Here is a 6,000-nt window from a genome sequence, read left to right on the forward strand (position 1 = left end):
TTGCTAACAATGCCCTCATTTGTCATTGAGCTACTGTGCAAACTGACTTTGATAAGGACTATAGGGAATTCAGCTTGTCTACCTTTTTCATAAAGAAATTATTAGTCATCTTTTGATCTTCTTTTCAGTAATCTCTTATGGACTGGTGCAGCTTAGTTTTTCATAGCTGCTTAAGTAAAAACAAATTTGTGTTTCTTAATGCACAACTGTAGAATTCTTTATTCTGTGGCAAAGCCTCAAAATCATATTCTTCCCTTTAAGGCTTTGTGATATATCTAAAAGTTAGACAAATTGGCAAAAAATAATAATAAAAAAACCCATTTTTATTTGTTTTCAAGTGGAAACAGTAAAATAACTTGTCTGGCTCAAATCTGCATTCACTAGACTTTTGTAGCTGCTAGTTTTAATAAAAACAGCTGAAGCAATAGAAAATTGGAGTGGAAGAGGACTCTGTGAGTGTGATTGGATCTTTTTGAAATTAAAGAAATTCTCAAAACATTTTATACCTAAAAGCTTTTCAAAGCAGTATTCTCTTCATAAAAATTTAGATATATAATCAAAGTTTATAACAGCCCTCTGTGCACTTCGTTCCTCCATTAAAAATTTGTATTAACCAGTCTCTTTATGTGGGCTGTCTAACGAATAGCTTCCGCATTTACAGACTGCATTCAGCATACCTGAGAAGTCTTGTAACCCCTTCTCAAGGCCTGCCTCATACCCATTCTGTCTGTGTTTTGTTTTGAAATCAGTCACCATTAGAGAGTACATATATTTTTCCTCTGACCCTTTGCTAGATTAAAATTGCTTACATTTATTCACACTCTATTATTGAGAACCTACTGTGTATACAGAATGCTTTGACATTAAGTGGAATTAGGTAGTAGGTGGCTTTTACGGATGACAGTTAATGTTCAGGAAGCCTATGCATTTCCCTTGAGTTAAATATTGCTTGCTCTTTATTTTGTGTACATATAACCAGAGGTATCATGGAGTTGGGTTGTCATGACAATTTTACCATCAGTTTGACAACTTGATAATAGTTTTGTGTTATCACTAATGTATTATTCAAGAAACTTTGAAATTATTGTTCTGAAAAGAGATAAAGAATCTTTACAAAGAAATGATTTCATTTAATGTTTGAAGAAATAAGTGTCTAAAAGGCCTCAGTATGATCGTCAGCCTATGATGGTTTTGGGATAATTGCTCTAGATTTGTTCAAATCTTTATGGCACTGATAGTGTCAGAAAAGAAAGGAGCAATGCAAATGATGTGGAAACAGAAAAAAATCTAAGTTGGTTCAGTAATACTCACCTCTTTGCTTTTTTAACATCATCACCTGGATTAGATTTAAAAATAACTTTTCAGTTGCAGACTTTCAAGTTTATCCCAATGTTCTCAGTGCCATGGGCTATATGTGGATGCACAGTGTATGTTAACAGTACTTTTGTAACCATCTCGGGATTTTTTTAAATGACTTGTTATTTCTGTGAAGTCACAAAAAACCGTGACTGCTGAAATATGCAAGAATTAGAGCAAGGTGATAGAATCTGGAGCACCTTATAGAAGCCTGACCTTATGCTTTAATTCATTTAACTCCCACACAAACTTTTCTTCTTAAAAGTTTGATTGAGCTATGGTTGGTTTTTGTTGATTAGGGTAATTATGAATGAATGATTTTAAAATCTCTTTGCATGCATTGTTTAGCTGTGGCACTGCTGGTAATCACTTAGGGACCAGAGAGTCCTACCCAGAATTCCCCGGGTTGGGCAGTGGGAGGAAACCTCCACGAAAAGAGCAGGCGAATTCAGGGAAGCAGTTACCTTTGTTCTGCACACAGTTTAGCTCTTCAGCACTGCTAAAGTTGGTCATCAAATTGAAGAATGCACGACTGGAATGAGCCAAGTTGAGCTGAAACCAAGCTGCAGAATATACGAAAGAACATAGAAAGAACATAGACCTTGAAATTGGACAAAACCTAGATTTGAATTCTGGGCTTAGCACAGTATCTGGTGCAATAGTTACTCATTTTTTTTTTTCCTAGCATACTTATGATAAATATATCTATTCACCTTTAGCATATAATTAAGAATGTTTGCATCATTCACTTTTATTTATTTTTCATTTTCGTATCATTAAAATAATGTCATGGCATGTCACACACCATGAAAACTCAGTTTAAAAACAATTTTGGGCATTTTCTTCTGCTATGAAGAACAAGTTATTCTCTCAAAATGTCTTATACTTGATACTGTGTAATAGCTGATGTCAAATCTGAATCTAAGAAACATGTCAAGCAATTGTGCATTTGCTCCTAGTTGAATTGTTAAGTGATCTTCCTCTCTCACATACATACCTCATTTAGTGGTGAAGGAAATTCATAAAAACAATGCATAATCCAACGTGCCTATGAAGATAAAAGTCTCTAGCCTACTGATTTAAATGTCTTCAAGAACAAATAAAAAACAACACAAAAACCCTGCTCATCCATGACTAAACTATAAAGCATACTTTATACGGATTGTAAAATTAATGGAATGATTTATAGACAAACATTAAAACATTTTTTAAATGCTTCTAAGCCTAGATCTATAGGTTAGTTACAACAGCTTAGACTTTCTAAATATTTTCTGATATTTAGTAATAATTAAATGCATATTCTCTTGGAATCAGATGCTATGTATAGTGTCGCTAAACAAATTAAATTGAAAATTAATTTGGAGGCTAAGTGTTGAGGTAGAAATGTAGACTGACCTTAGTTTCAGACAACATGACCTTTTTAAATAAGGTATAATAAGGCTTTAGTCCTGAGTCTTTTCGGTTATTAAATCTGCTTCATGTTTGATATAATTCAGTTTAAGTCATTGAATGAAAGTTGTGCAAAATCCTAGAGATTGCCCTGTTTCATAATTATGTCAATTTATGAATTCAGTTTTGGAAATATACAAACAATTGCAAATTTAATAGTAATATCATGGTAAATAGCTTTCCTGTTATTTTTTATCGGCTCTGTTTTCTATATGATTCCCTATTTAATTAATGCGTGGTGACACAGCAGTTTATGAGTTTGTACCCTGAAATTGCTTATCATAGAATATTTACTTTGGACTTTTTCTTTTTCCCTTGATGGTAAAAGTCAGGAACTTTCTAGACCAAACCAGAACTTTTCTGATAAATATAACCTCATTTACACATTTTTAAAAATGTCCTGTTAGGTCTAGGCTGTCACGAGGGAAATAATTTTTCCTTTAACATACAAATGAGAGAACAAAATTAAATATAAGAGACAATCTTAATGTAATGAATATGCTGAGGACCCATAAGTATGGCTATTTTCCAATTTGAGTTCCCTAAATGGCGGCAGTGAGCATGGGAGCCTGTGGTCAGTTGGAATGAATGAGGAAAACAGCGGTGACCTTTTTATCAGGGAAAGACATCATTCTGCTTCTGGCTTTTCACAGCTTATGTGTTTGTGTTTTTAATGTCTGACTGAACCTGAAAGTTCATCTCTAATCTCGATCTACAGGGAAATGACAGAAATCCTAACCAGCCAAATGATACAAATTTAAATTTCCTGTGGAGGAAAGGTCAGTAATGTTCTGTTCGCTGGGGACAATCTCAGCATAGCAAGCAATCCTTCTGATTAAAATTCCTGTTGAGAGCTAGTGATTTGTCCGACTGAAAAACTAAATAGGTCCTTAATGACCTAGATCAGATGATGTCACTGGGGCGTCATACACTGGCCAACAGATGAATACCCTCTCTCCAATATCAACTTTGTTTTAAAATTGAAAAACAAAAACATAGGGCTGTGTTTAACAGTGACTATTTATAGTTCTGTGATGTGAAGCTTCCAGTTTCCTATAATTCCCATTGTTCTCTAAAAATAAAGACCTATTTAACCGAGGAGGACAGACAAGTGATCTTGTGATGGATCTGAGTTATTGTTCAATGTGTAAGACTAGGGAGAGTACTACAACAGTGTGTTGACACTTCTGGAAACCTCTGGCTTGGTGCGGGGCCTGCTGCTTTTGTCCACTGTAGTTACCAGTCTGCACGTTGTTACTAGTGAGAAAATAACACTCATGTGGCTGGTTTCTGCTTTTCCAGTGAGAACATAGCTCTTTTATAAGATGAGCACACAGCCAGCATAATTAGTTGGTAACAAGTGACCAACCTAATGAATTAGGCCAGCATGAAGAAGACTCGGTTCCCCTCTCCCATCTTTAAAGTTCTTGTTTTAATCGCGAGAGTTTGGTATCTGCATCACCTACATCTAACTAGGACCTTCCTATGAAGTCTCAAGATAGCCTTTCTTCTGAAATTAAAATAACCCGAGATGCACCATTTTAACTAGAGGCCAACAAAATGATGTTACAGCCTTGTTAATGTTTCTAATATTAGATTTTACTTGACAGTCTCTATTTATAGTTTGATTCTTCATTTTCCTTCTCAGTTTTTATGTGCACTCAGTGTCTGTTGTTTTCCTTTCTGGTAAAATGGAAGAAAGTAATTAAAAATAAAAGTTAAGAAAAGACACAACTGCTTCTTAGGTGCATTTCCAGCCCCGCTTTGAAAGCACCTAAGGCAGTTCCTGTCTCCTGTGTGCCAGAAGCCCCTGAGGGAGCCGGGGACTGTTGGCTTTCAGAACGGTCCTGGGAGTCCTTGTTTGAAGCTTCTCATCTTGTCAGTGCTGCGGGGCTGAAGGAGAATGCAGGGATTTCTCACGATCGGTAAATCCTGAAATTTTTGTCTTTTATCTCTTTTTCAGTGTGAACTCTGTCAGATGCTCTGAGAAGACACCCAATTACAGTCAGAGTTGCTATCCAGGGTCTAAAACTGCTCAAGAAAAGGGCTTTCTGTTCAGGAATCTGATAGCATATGTGTGTTCTGAGCTCTTAGCTTTTCATGTGAAATTATAATAAATTGTGCATGAAGGTGAAACACTGAGGATGATACAGTTTTATAAAATTGAATTTAGTGGATGGTTAATTCTGATGACTCTGAAATTATTGCTCATTCTGAAGTAGGCACATTGGTGCCAGGAAAGTCTTGATGCGTTTGGCATGGAACTGTGACATTTAGCTATTAGGCTGGATGAGGCATCTTGAAAAGAGCTGAAGGGGCGAGGGCTAAGTACTTGAGTGGTCTCATTTCTAATGCATTTAGGTAGTTCTCTGTGTGCCTAATTATAACTAGGAACTTTATAGATTTCCTAAGTAGTAAATGTATGGTCTTTATTCAAATAGGTTTAGAAGGCTTAATGGTTAGATAAGCCAGTTTGGGACATCTTTTTAAATGTCTAAGTTGCACATTTTCTGTTATCAAAATGCAGCCATATATTGTGTGTGAAAATAAATTTAAAGTCAGAGAAACAACTGAAATATATAAAAAAAGGGGAAAACATTGACTAAGCTTAGCAGGTTTTAAAAAGCAACATAAGTTCAAATATTTATTCATTTCTAAAACGGACACATATTATAGGAAGCAATGAATGAATAAAGACAAATTAAAGGACTGAAAGCTTGATAAAAGTTTCTTTGTGGACAAATAAATGGTAATAAAAAAAAAAAAAGCTTCGAACATTTTTGCTGAGCCCAAAGTGCAATTTTACACTGAGTACAAGCATACCTCCTTTTATCACACTTTGTTTTCTTGTGCTTTATAGATATTAATTACAGTTTTAACAAATCGAAGGTAAGACCATAGGCAAAAAGATTATGACTCGCTTTAATGTGATATTTGTTTTATTGCTGTGGTCTGGAACAGAACCTACACTATATCCGAGGTATGCCTGTACCGATAGGGCTGGTGAACCCCGAGAAGGTGAATAGGGCTTTTCCTCATCATTCATATAGAATTAGCCATAGATAGTTGTGTCTGGAGGGATGATATGAATTTTAACCCCAATTCCATTGTATCTACTTTCAAGGCCTTGATATTGTGAAATTACTTCATTTTAGTATTAAAAGGCTTTTCATTAGTGAGTCTTCACAACTTAGA

Source organism: Pteropus vampyrus, unplaced genomic scaffold (assembly GCF_000151845.1).
Source record: "Pteropus vampyrus isolate Shadow unplaced genomic scaffold, Pvam_2.0 Scaffold11, whole genome shotgun sequence".
NCBI lineage: Eukaryota > Metazoa > Chordata > Mammalia > Chiroptera > Pteropodidae > Pteropus > Pteropus vampyrus.